Below are 14,412 nucleotides of genomic sequence, written 5' to 3'. Positions count from 1 at the left end.
CACAACAAAAGCTTGTGGAAATACTTTTGTGTTGATCAACTTTTGCATAGAGACTAACAGAGTATTGGTACGAGGTCAATATCATACGAGGGAGATGAGTTGTTTTAGTTGGGTAATAGAAAGCAATTGATAGAAAAAGGAGAAAAAACACTAAACATATGCAGGAACATCTCTTTTCTTTAGGAGTCTACGTAGTTGTAGTTGAATTGGATACTTCAAGTTAATCTTAGTGGGAGGTTATTCGTGGTTTATAGGGAGGAAATGAGTGAGAGATGAATTTTACACGAAAATATTGGAGGGAAGGTGAAATAATTGAAAGTTTAACTTTTTTTATATTCCCTCTAATATTTTCGGGTAGAATTTTCATACATAAAACTTCTCTCCTTTAATGACTTCCCATTAAATATTAAGATTATATTAAATTTGTATTTTTGTATATTAATGATTTCAATTTTCAAGGGAATACATTAAATTCACGCCAAGAAAATAATCAAGGCTAGAAAATATTGTAAGAAGTGTAGCATTTTATTCCAAATATTTTAAATATTACGATCTCTATAGTTCTACTGATTCTTCTTTAAAAATTTTTTTGAGAGTATTTACGCTTGATCTTGAATCTAGCCATGAACAATAATTTTAAATTCAACGAACAGATACTTTAGACTCGTACTCCTTGTATTTTTCGTTCTTTCTTGTGCTTGATCTCGTAAGTGTCCAAAATGTCGGGTGTCCCTTCTTGCGTTTTAATTAGGTACTTTTTTATTTCTATTTATTTCTTCCTTTGGTTTGTTCTTTCAAATTTTACAAGTCTGAATTCATATTCAAATTTAATCACCATAAAGCTTTATATAATTAAATTACATATGTATATTAAAATTAGTAACATTGAAGGATGTAGCATATAGTCGATGAATTTTGACTGATCCCATATTTTTCAGCACGGAGTATAGATGTATGCAAATCGTAAAATATTACTATTTAAAAAAATTAAACCTATGATTTTAAAAGCATAATGATTTCAATGATAAAATTTAAAAGGTTGAACCTATCAATCTCTAATGTAAATATAGAAAAGAAAGATATTAATTGGAATTATAATTTATTCTAATATGCCATAAATTTCAAATTGGTAAAAATAATGATGGAAACATATATACCACTTTTTCTAAAAAAAAGTTAATTTTTATCCGTTTTTATCTCAACAGACGATAATGATCTTCTAATATTAAAGTTTAAGTAAGACGAAATTAAATTAAAGAGGTACACTAATTTGAAAGATAAATTTAATTTTACGGTACAAATTTAATATAAAAACCAAATAAAATGGTTTGCTTCAATATGGAATTAAATAAAACTAAAAATTTTTCCAATAAGAAATTGAATTCATGTGCTCAAAGTAGAAAAAACACATACATACAATTTCTAATATAAGTAAAATTGGGGATTCATCGCTCAATAATTTTTCAAAAATGGTTGTTTCACTCACTAGTTCAATTAGTCTTATGTATTTTGCATGAACAAAACTTCAAATTCATAGTTAAAATGAAATATGATTTTCTATTTATTAACTACAAATTATTTTGTAGCCAATAATGACACGATTCAACTATAAAATTAAGTCACAGAAAATTAAAAATTATATATTATTTGACAAAATTTGTTGTGACTAAATTTTAGGTTAAATAGAGACAATAAAATAATAGTCACTAATTGTTTGCACTATCAGTGACAAAAAGTAAGGTCACAATTAAATATAAAATTTTATGGCCGAAATTTACAATATTTAACTACAAATTGTAATTTGTCGCTATTGTAACCACATATTTTTTGTGACCAAAATTTGTCATATCCAAAATTTAACTAATTTTATGACAAACAATGGTTCGTCGCTAATTAGGTACATCATTAGTGACAAACTTATTTGTCACTGATAACCTCAATTTTGTGGCTAATATTACTCAATAAATGGCGGCAAATTATTTTTTGGTGGGAAACTTTAGTGGACAATACTTTGCTACGAAATTTTATGTTTTGTCACTAAAAGTATGCGATTTATGTATTTAAAGACGAATTATAATTTTTGTCACGAAAAGTAAACAATTAGTGACGAATTTTTATGTCGTGGCTAATAATTTCGTTGCGAATTATCATATTTGTTGTAGTGATAAAGAGAGTGCTCTTCCTCGCATTCGTCCTCTTTGAGCCACCTCAACCTCGTCGACGATGTGCCATTTTCTCTTGACAACGACCTTTTGAAGCCAAACCATTGTATCATGTTGACGGCATGTGTCAGCCTCCGAAGGCTTCCTTAATGTTGACTTGGTCCATATATGATTGTGGTAATTTTTAGCACATACAGTTAGTCCCTCTGCTTGTTGAGGTCATCCTCGTTGGCGAGTTCAATGTCGTTGTAAAAAATAGGCGACGTGGCATTTTGCGGACCGAATATCTCAAATCTTAAATTTTCTAAGTGATTTAATGGAACAATCTTCTCAAGGAAAAGATGTGACGTCATGACGTCATTCATCATGATGACGTCGGTTCCCAACGTATCGCATTGATTCACACGTAGCTCTTAATTGGCTCTATCATTTCGATTCAGATGTCAATCACGATAAACCATTTCAGGTCGGTGCCTTCATCTATATAAGTAGGGCTTGTTTTACCATAACCCAAACTTTACATTTTTTAGACTCTACTTCGAATTTCCTTCCATTGCTTCATAACAGTTCTTCATATTTCCACTTTTACTCTCTTCACTTTTCTCAGCTTCCATAGTCATGTCGAACATTCCTTTTGATATGAATGAGGGGAACCATCCTATTACCTTTGCTTGTTGTATTTCCCGTTCATGGGGGAGACAGCATCTCCTCCACTGAGGAGGAGGCTCTCCTTTTAGTGGAAGAGATCATCCCCTGTTATCTTGATGCGAAACCTGACCTCCAACGGCCACCGAAAGTGATGACCAAGAAATTCCAATCCACGATGATGGCCAGGCGCTTGGTTGATTTTAAAACCAAAATTTGCCTTCCCAACCACGTGGAGCTAATTCCTGCTGGTAGTGACGAAGTACATATCCATCGTCCTAGGTATTGTGCTCTTTATGACTACCTATTCGCCATCGGCTAGTCATTTCCCCTCCTTCCGCTGGTGGGAGAATTTTTTCGCTATTACAACATTTTCCTTATGCAGCTCATCCCTTATGTTTACAAAGTGATCAAGATGCTATCAAAGTTTGCCGAATTGGCCGGGGCCGAGGTCACGGTGCGTCAGTTGGTGCATCAGTTCACACCAAATTTTTATTGAGGAACGATATTAAATCTTCGACATTGTGGGGGTCAAGTGTTTGTTAGTGAAAATGGATGATAAAGGTAGCTGCCAGTTTTGGCTCGACATTGTGGGGGTCAGGAGAGGCTGGCTGGAAATGCCTCTCCTGCTGATAAGGCAAAAGCAAGGGTTCCGTCGAAAAGGGCGATGAATCGGGTTCTGACATGGACCCCAAGGATCTTAAGATGATCGATGAGAGGAATACTCACATCGAAGTGAGGATGGGGGGAGTTCAAGAACTATCACAATTCTAATGGATCGTGATCTGCTGAAAAACACCGAGAACTTGGTAAACTCCCTCGGTCCTCTTTGCTTCGAAGCCGAGCATGTGACCCTCAAAGAGTTGACTGATGTCACCCTATCGAAGAGCATTGCCGGCCTCACCCTTAGGGTAAGTGTAGTCGCCCCTCGTTCTTTTTCCTTTGATTTGACTTACTTCTAAGCTTTGACTTTTGCTTTTCTTTGATTTTCAAACTATCATTCTAGAGATTGAAAGTGTGCGGAGGGAGAAGAAATGGAAGGATATTTACAAGAAGCTAAAGGGTAAATACCAGGAGTTCTGCGAGAAGTACTGGGATTTTTAGAGACGGCTTCGCAAGGAGGGCGACATGCCAACCTTGAGGGAGGAGCTGAAGAAGAAAGATGAGGAGCTGATGGTGGCCGTAAAGAGATTCATCGTTCTCAAGGGGGCATTGATGAGGAAGGAAGAGGAGTTTGAATTGAGCAAAGGCATTGAGGACTAGTGTAGTGGCCTCCAAAGTCAAGTGATTTAACTGCAAAGTTAGTTGGATGGACGCCAGCTCCAGATCGACTCTCTTAGGAGGGAAGTTGCTGAGAAGTAGCGAATGCTTAAAGAGGCGGAGTCCTGTCGAACAAAATGGCAACGAAACTCTCCATTCTAAATAAGATAGCATTTTATCAGTGGCCGTAGCTAAGGAGACCATGCTCAAGGAGAGGATTGGAGAGTCGGGTAAGGAGAACTCTAAGCTGCTCGAGCGAATTACTGATCTTCCGGACAAAAATGCTTGATTGCTCGAGCGGCCCTCTATGTCTCATGCCTCTAAGTTTCTTGACTTTCCCCAAGAGATACGAGGACTGGATCCACGCTGAAGTCTGATTGGATGTGATCCATGAATTGAACAAGACGGGCTCTATTTTTGAGATGGCCCTCGAGGAGGCTTGAGTTAAAACTCGAAAGGCCCAGCTTGCATGTGACTATGATCCCGTCACACCTCAACCTAGGGCTTCTTATCGGGCGAATTGGGCGGTTATTTACTCTTAACAGTTTGGCTTATCGATTATCGGTTTTTAAATGTATTAATCCGCTAGCCACCCGATAAGATATCAAGTGGATTGGTATCAGTTTAGCTCTTATTGGGCAGTTATTGGGCGGTTTATCGGCCTAATTCAATCAAAATAAAATAAAATTTAGTCTCTCTATGTTTAAATAGGTGGTCGACGTACTAAGAGGGATGAAGCAGAAGAGACACCGTGATGGGTAAATCATCTATCTAGAATCTTATTTATGTTTATGCACATTGGCCTTAGTCCATGTGAACGATTTCCAATTGGTCGTTGTTAAAACAAATGTTCGTCATTCTTAGAATTCTAGATGCCTTAAAACCCAGGAAAAGTTGATGAAGCAGTGGTGTAAGTGGTGTTGTTATCTTGTTTTAGACAACAAATTTTGTCTTTTGTCTCAGCTAGATGACTCCTTTTATTTGGATTTCTTTTATTCTAATTCACTTTGATAGAGTAGTGGAGGAAGAAGGGTTTTTGATTATTTAATGTATATATGGATAAAAATAAATTTTATATGTATACATATATTCTTAATGGGTTAACGGATTATCCGTTAAGAAAATTGAATAATTCACCCCTAAAACGATAAGCCGTTAATAAAAAAATTTCAATCTGTTCCCCGTCCATTAAACCATTAACCCAATACCAATAAGCCATTAAGCTTCAGTTTCGGTTCGGTTTTCCGTTTCAGTTCGGTTTTGAACACCCCTACCTCAGCCTGATTCCAAGGAAGATGATGAAGGGGGTATGGACTAGCTTGCGGATAGCGCTTAGTATGACTCCACTTATAGTCGAGGAGGGGATGGAGAGGATGGTGGAGATTGGGGTGGCGACGACCATTGAGTTTAAATCTTTTTTGATCATCTTTTGTATGGTATTTTTTGTTGGCGTCTTTGAACGGCTTTGTAAAATCTTCTTATGAAATACAATAGTTTATTGGTTTCGTACCTTTTTGTCTTTGTGCATTATTTTTGTACTTGTGTTTTGTTCCTGTGTTTTCTTCATTATTATCTTCTACTCGAGTTTAGGTCAAAGTCTGGTATGTGTTGTTCGAATGGGTCGAACATACCGTTGATTTAGGTCAAATCTTCCTTTCATCAAATCATGGTCGAGGGATAATAGGTATTGTTCGAACCGATCGAACATAGCTTTGATTGAGTCATGGCCGAGGGCCGATAGGTGTTGTTCAAACTGGTCGAACGTACCTTTAATTAAGTCGTGGCCAAGGGCCGATAAGTGTTGTTCTAACTGGTCGAACGTACCTTTGATTAAGTCGTGGCCGAGGCCGATAGGTGTTGTTCGAACTAGTAAAACATACCTTTGATTAAGTCATGGCCGAGGGCCGATAGGTATTGTTCGAACTAGTCGAACATACCTTTGTGTAAGTCATGGACGAGGGCCAATAGGTGTTGTTTGAACTAGTCGAACGTGCCTTTGATTAAGTCGTGGCCGAGGGACAATAGGTGTTGTTCAAACTGGTCGAACGTAACTGTGATTAAGTCATGGCCAAGGTTCGATAGGTAATGTTCGAGTTGATCGAACATACTATTTTGGAAAGCAGTTTCGATCAGACATGCATTTTTATTATTTCAACATCATAGTTTCAATTACATCATTTCTCCCTTAGACAACTTTTGGAGAAAATTATAAGTTTCAGGTGTTGGCTAGCGTTCTAGTCCTAGTCCCAATATATCTAGTCCCTTCATTGTGAGACTTGTAGATTCTTGAAGAGTCGGGCAATGAAAAATATGTCTGTTCTTGTGTACTCCAACTTAAAGTGTCCCACTCGTCGCCTTGTTAAAAATCTCTTTCAGAAAGCCCTATTGGGACAAAAATTAAGTGAGTGAAAAAAGAGTACGACTTATGCAACATTTCTTATTTTTCGAAAGTTGAAGTACTTGAGATGGCTGATATTCCAATTATTTGGTAGGAGATTCTCATCCATAGTTTCCAATTGGATCAAACCCTTGTCTGCTTTGCCTATGATTTTGTATGGTCCATCCCAGTTGGTTCCTAACTTTCCTTCTCGTGGGTCCCTGTTTGCTTGGGTCTTGGCTTTGAGCACATAGTCCCTAAACTTGAGCAATCGAACCTTTGCCTTTTTGTTGTAGTTGCGTTTTACTTGTTGTTTCTATGTGTTCATCCTTATGTATGCAATGTCTCATCGATCTTCGACCTCATCGAGGTCTTGTCTCCTATTATCGTCATTGTTGGTGCAACTTTCGTGGGAGTACCTCAGTTTGGGTTCTCCGACTTCGACTGGTATAATTGCTTCCATTCCATAGACTAGACAATAAGGTGTCTCTCCTGTGCTCGTCTTCGGGGTTGTTTTGTGCACCTATAATACTTCTGGGAGTACTTCTGGACACAGTCCCTTGGCCTCCCCGAGCTTCTTCTTCATGATGTTTAGGATAGATTTGTTGGAGGCTCTTGCCTGTCTCTTGCCAGCCGGGCGATAAGGAGTTAAAAATATCCTTTTAATGTGCCACTTCATGAAGAACTCAGTGCTTTTCCTCCCCCATGAATTGGGGCCCATTGTCACAACTTATCTCTTTAGGTAGGCCAAATTGGCAGATGATATTTTTCCATATGAAGGCAATTATCTCTTGCGCATGAACTTAGGAGAATGCTCTTATTTCTACCCACTTAGAGAAATGGTTAGTTAAAACTAAAAGGAATTTTACGTTACCTCATCCTAGCGGAAGTGGTCTCGCAATGTCCATTCCCCATTTAATAAAATGGCCATGGAGAGATGATAGAGTAGAGGTGATACCCAGCCTGTGTGAGGAACCTGGAAAGTGCTCGGTCACCGAAATTAGCATCGCAATGACCTTCATAGACTTCCTCGAGAATGCATTGGGTTTGGTTTGGGCCTAAGTATTTTGCCAAGGGTCCATTGTACGTTCATTCATACAAGTCGTTGTGAAGGAGTTCGTATCTAATAGCTTGCATTCTTAGCTTTTAACTTACTTTTTGTCGCTTGGGAGGGCGTCGTCCTGCAAATAATTAATAATACATTTACACCAGTCCCAAGTTAAATTTACAAATCTTACCTTGATATGGTCTAATGCCGAGCTAAGGAGATGAACTACACTCTTATCCCCGTGCGTTATGCTTTTGGTGGCAGTGACCAATTTAGCGAGGCCGTCAGCTTTGATGTTCTGAGTTTATGGGAGTTGGTCGAGCTGGCATTCGTCAAAATTGGGCATCAATCTGCAGATCTTGGTTTGATACTTTTGCAACATCTACTCTTTAATTTGCAAAGTCCTAATAACTTGGTTGACTACGAGCTGAAAATCACAACAGAGCTTCAATTTCTTCGCCTCATACTTGAGTGCTAGTCTCAACCAATTACGGCCTCATACTCGGCCTTATTATTAGTCATATCTGGGCACCTTATGGATTGGCGAATTAATTTTCCAATGGGAACCTCGAGCATGAGTCCCAGTCCGGCCCCGGAAGCATTAGATACGCCATCGGTGTATAGGACCCAAAGGTCCTATTTTTTAAGAGAAGCTTGAGTACTTTCTTTTTTAGCCTCAGGCATTACTTTCGCACTAAAGTCTGCGACAAAGTTTGTAAGAACTTACGACTTTATTTTTGTGCGAGGCTGATAAGTTATGTCATGCTCACTTAATTCAATGGACCACTTGGCCAGCCTCCTCGACAATTCGGGTTTGTGCAATATTCTTCTTAAGGGGAAAAATGGTGATGACTGAGATCGGGTGGCACTAAAGGTATGGCCTGAGCTTTCATGAAGCTACATGCTAGGGCTAGGGCCAGTTTCTTGAGGTAATAGTACCTCGTCTCGGCATGAACAAGTGTTTTACTGATATAATAAATAGGAGATTGTATGCCTTTGTTTTTTTGAATCAGGATCGCACTTACCTCTACTTCCAAGACGATGAGGTAAATGAGGAGGCCCTCCCAGGCTCGGGCTTTCAGAGCAAGGGTGGTGAATACATGTCCTCCTTCAGTTCTTGTAATGCTTGTACACACTCGAGCGTTTACTCGAGGCCGTTATCCTTATGCCGAAAAATATGTGACATGTATCAGACGACCACGAGATGAATTTGGACAGGGCAGAAATTCGACCGTTCAGTCTTTGGACTTGCTTATTAGTGGCTAATTATTCTGGTATCACGTTGATAGCCTTAATTTGATCTGGGTTGACCTCAATCCCTCATTGTGATACCAAGAAGCCCAAAAATTTCCTTGAGGTTATGTCAAACGTGCATTTCTCGAGGTTTAGTTTCATTCTGTACTATCTTCGTATATCAAAGGCTTCCTTTAAGTGGTTGATATGATCCTCTGCTGTCATGACTTGGATTTTCCACCCTCGGGAGTCGTGATGGTGCCTACTCGTGAAAGCTAGGCAAGCCAACTATTATAGTTCTACACATTAACATTCAACCTCAAACAGTGATAAACAGTAATTTTAGCTAAAAAAATGAAAAGCGCGGAAGTGTAAAATAAATCCAAAAACTTCAATATATGTCTACCCATGAATATGGTGTCACAATATCACGAACATCTAAGATTTTTACTACAACCATTGGTCTGGAAAGAAAGATACAACTGTTATTAGAATGAAAGAGACATCAGAAAAACTAAAGAAGGGAAGGGGGACTCTAGGCTCTGCGGACGTGAGTAGATCTACCTTGGTCTCCCTGTACTGAAGGCAGCTACCTCAGCTACTCACCGGGTCCGGTACCGACATCTGCACAAAAGAGTGCAGAGTATAGTATTAGTACAGCCAACCCCATGTACTGAGTAAGTGTCGAGCCTAACCTCGGCGAAGTAGTGACGAGGCTAGGACACGACATCCATGTATATACCTATGCAGTTAAATCATGTACAAACAAAAACATAGTAACAAAAATCAACAGAATAAAGTGGGAAGGGGACATGCTGCGGGGAACAACAGATTCTAATAATAAGCCAGTAAAGAAGCATTAATAAAGAGAATAATGAATATCATATCTAAGTCAATCAAAGTAATGAAACGGTAACACGTGCACGGCATCACCCTTCGTGCTTTTACTCTCGTCCTCACCATATGAAACATCATAAACGGAACGGCATCACCCTTCGTGCATTACCTCACATAATCATGGCACAGTATCACCCTTCGTGCATTATATCTCACAATATCGGCACGGCATCACCCTTCGTGCATTAACTCTCAAATCATGGCACAACATCACCCTTTGTGCATTAACACTTATAATATCGTGCACAACATCACCCTTCGTGCTTTGCACTCTCTCATAATAACATGCACAGCATCATCCTTCGTGCTTTACACTCTTCCTCACCCAAACAATATAAAATAATATGTCCTGGCGAAGGAATCAACAATATCAACAAAATATCTCGGCAAGGGATTCAACTATAACCAATCTCGTTTTCAACAATTACTTTACAAAAATGAAACTCAATTTGTGCCAATTCTCAACAATAATCAATTACCAAGAAACTTTCATAAGCTTTGTTTAACATTAATAATCATCAATTTAAGCATGATCGATACAGAATAGAGTCACAACAATCATGATATAAGATTTACGAGCATGTTTGACACCAACGTATAGATACTCGTCACCACACCTATACGTCGTACTTGATACAAACACATAGCAAGTAGACCACAACTCCTATTCCCTCAAGCTAAGGTTAGGCCAAGCACTTACCTCGAAGTCACAGACAAGATTAAGGTTCAACTACCGCTTTACCTCTCTGTTCCACTTCTAATTCGCTTGTATCTCGTCACATTTTATTTAATAACATTAATATATGCTAAATAAGCAAATTCTAATGCATGAAAATAGATTTTCCATTGATTTCCCCAAAAAGTCAAAAATCGACCTCGAGCAAGCTTGGTCCAAACCTGAAATTTGGACCAAAACCCGATTACCCATTCATCCCCCGAGCTCGGATATACAATTGGTTTTGGAATCCGACCTCAATTTGAGGTCTAAATCCCCAAATTTCGATATTCCTAAGTTCTACCTAAAATTCCCAATTCTACCATGAAAACTCTAGATTCTAGGGTGAAATCTAGTAAAAAGAAGTGAGTGAAAGAAATGAGTTTAAAATCACTTACTTGTGTTTTGGGGAATAAAGAGTGTTTAAAAAATCGCCTCTTATGTTTTTGGATTTTGAAAAATGAAAAATGGCTGAAAAGTCTCGTTTATATATACCCCTCTCAGATCCTCACCGCTGACCGCGGAAAAAGGACCGCGGCCGTGGAGCTCCATCACGGACTGCAAAATATCGAGCGCGACTGCGGAAGTTTGGTCTTGCCCCCCGCTGACCGCAAAAATCCCACTGCGGCAAATGGAGACCCCAGCGCGTTCGCGAAAAGTCATCGCGGATCGCGAACCTTAGTTCAGAGACCTGCAACTTCACTGAAGCCGCAACAGCTATTTTTCTAAGTCTAAATTCATTCTGTGGCCTATCCAAAACTCACCCGAGCCTTCGGGGCTCCAAACTAATCATGCACGCAAGTCTAAAAATATCATATAGACTTGTTCGTATGATCAAATCATAAAAATAACATCAACAACTATGGATTACACCTCAAATTCATGAAATTACTTAAGAACATCAAAATTTCTATTTTCTCAACTAAAGGTCCGTTTTATACCAAACCACTTCCGATTCTTACCAAATTTCATAGATTCAACTTAATTATTATTTTAAACTTATACCGGGCTCCAGAACCAAGATACGGGCCCGATACCATCAAGAAAATGCATCAATTCACTTCTAAAAGCCTTTATATTTTCCAGCAAATAATTTTCTTTAAAAATTCTTTTCTCGGGCTTGGGACCTCGAAAATCGATTACGGGCATACGCCCAAGTCCCATATTTTATTACCAGGTCCATTTTCTAAGAATGTTGACCAAAGTCAATTTTCACTAATTTTAAAGGTCAATTTAATTATTTTTCTTAAATTTCACATAAAAGCTTTCCGGAAACATGCCCGGACTGTGCACGCAATGCGAGGTGAGACAAAAAGAGGTTTTCAAGGCCTCAGAACGCAGTTTTGACTTCTAAAACAAGAGATTATCTCTAGGGTCATCACATTTGCCTTCACAGACTTGACCACATGTCGTCGATATATACCTTCATGATTTTGCCGAGTTGATCTTTGAACATTTTTGTGACCAACCTTTGATAGGTAGCCTCTACGTTCTTCGACATGAATGGCATAACTCTATAACAATACGTTCCATGTGAGTGATAAATGTAGTCTTCTCTTGGTCTTCTTCCTCCATGAGTATTTGGTTATAACTTGAGTAGGCATCCAGAAAAATTAACAGCTCGTGTACTGCCGTTGCGTCAATTAGTTGGCTTATGTATGTCAACGAAAATGAATCCTTTGGGCATGCTTTGTTCTGCTCTGTGAAGTCCACACACATACTCCATTTCTCATTTTTCTTTTAACCATCACCACATTGGCAATCCATTTGGGGTACTTAAATTCCCTGATAGAGCCGTTTGCCAATAACTTTTCTACTTCTTCGTGGATGGCCTCATTAATTGTGGGTTGAACTTTCATCGGACCTGACTTATTAGGGGGTAGAAGGGCTCGACATTTATCCTATATGTGGCGATTTCATTGGAGATGCTTGGCATATCTGCATGACTAAAGGCAAATAAATCCACGTTAGTTAATAGAAATTGACTAAATTTACCTGGGTCTTAGTGTTTGTAGCTGATATAAGCCTTTTTGCTAAGATCTCTATGATCTAGCTGGATAGAGTCAAGGTCTTCTATGTTTGATCCTACGGCTTCGGCCATCTCTGGGTCCATAATGACTTCTTTGGCTTCGACCCGTGGCAACCTCAGCCCTGCTAATTGCTATGCTTCTCTTTCATTTTCTTTCCTTTGTGAGTTGTCATACCGTCCATGGCAATTCGATAGCATTCCCGAGATGTACGTTGTTCTCCTCACATACCGAATATTCCCCAAGGTCTCGGGGATTTGATCACTTAGTATAAGCTGGAGGGGATGACTCTCATTACAGTGTAATCACGGTCGTCCTATGATAGCATTATATGTTGTATCCTGGTCTATGATATGGAATGTTATCTCTAGAGTCACCCCAACGCCGAGGATGGGGAGTGTAATCTCTCCTGAAGTCCGTTCAACTGCATTATTAAAACTGGTTAGTGTAATACAACACGACACTATCTTATCCTCGAGTCTTATCTGTGCTAGGACTCGGGGATGGATGATGCACGCCCCACTTTCGTCATTTACCATAATTCTCTTAACATCAATAACTAAAATTCGTAAAGTAATGACAAGTGCAACATTGTGAGGGAAAGTCAAACCGTTGGAATCAAACTCATCGAAGATGATACTTTCTTCGAGTCCGTCATACTATTCGTGGGTGATCGATCTTTTGAGCTTATGGTTGGCGGTGAATTTGATGCCGTTGATAGAGGTGTCATCACTGCCACCAATAATCATGTTGATGGTACAATCTGGCGAAGGCAGCTTTGGTAGGCCTGGACATTCTTGACCCCTTGCTAAAGTGTTCCTGCCTTTGTTGCTGAGTAGTTCTTTGAGATGCCCTTGCTGCAGCAATTTTTCTACTTCTAGTCTTAGAGCAATGCAATCTACTATTTTGTGTCCACGTTCTTGGTGGAACCCACAAAGGGTGTCAGATTTCCCGGTGTTTGGGTTGGACCTCATCTTCGGTGGCCATTTTACCTTCGTTTCGAGCTTTTCAAGAGCGTCGACCACCTATGTAGGTGATACACAAAAGTTATGAGCATATATTAAGGGGGTCATACCTCAATCATTCTTGTGAGTGCCTAATCTCGGCCTAGATGGGTCGTCATCATAACAAAATGAGGGAACGAGCATCCTAACATGGGGTTGGTGTCGTTCCCCGCCTGACCCTGATATTGGGTGATCTCTCCTTATGTTTGGGCTCGAATTGTATTGAGGTGAGTCTTAGAGTTGGTCCATTGAGGTCGGCGTTGTCTGATCTGACATCGGCATAATAAGCATTATGGATTTTGTCCCAATTGGCCGGTGGGTACTTCATTAATCGACTCAGTAGCTTTCTGGTTGCCCTTAAACCCTCTCTGCTCAACCCATTCTGAAAGGACTCCATGGCCATCCCTTCAGAGATGTTTGGTAGGTCATCCTCACCCTGTTGAATTGGGTGAGGAAATTCCTCATTCCCTCTCCTGAAGATTATTTGATGGCGAAGATATTGTTCACCCTTGTTTCAGCTTTCTTGGCCCCAGCATGCACCTTTACGAACTTGTCGGTCATCTCTTCGAATGTTTCTATGAAATAAGCTGGCATTTGTGAGTACCATATTAGTGCTCCTCCAGTGAGAGTCTTACCGAACCTTTTTAGCAAAATAGAGGACATCTGCTCTTTAGTGAGGTTGTTTCCTTTCATGGCGGTGACATAATGGGTTACATGATCTTTAGGATCGGTCATTCCGTCGTAAATTTTGAGATATGGGGGCATCTTAAAGGTCTTTGGTATGGCGTGTGGAGCCGCTTCTCCCTGTACGGTTGTTCCACAAATCTGTTGGTATCTCTTTTTGGTAATAATTTGGGGGCACCTGGTATTTTGTCTACCCGTTCCTGGTGCTCTTTCATTTGGTCCCTGAGTGCTCTGTTCTTATTTTTAATTTCTTCCATTCTTTTCAGTACATCAGCGAGGACGCTATCATCTACACTGTCAGTAATAATGTGAGTTTTACATGAAATCGTAGGGTTAAACCGTGAAAAAGGGGTTGTGGTA

The sequence above is a fragment of the Nicotiana tabacum genome, chromosome 3 (genome assembly GCF_000715075.1).
Source record: "Nicotiana tabacum cultivar K326 chromosome 3, ASM71507v2, whole genome shotgun sequence".
In the NCBI taxonomy this organism is placed as follows: domain Eukaryota; kingdom Viridiplantae; phylum Streptophyta; class Magnoliopsida; order Solanales; family Solanaceae; genus Nicotiana; species Nicotiana tabacum.
This window is presented reverse-complemented; position numbering follows the sequence as displayed.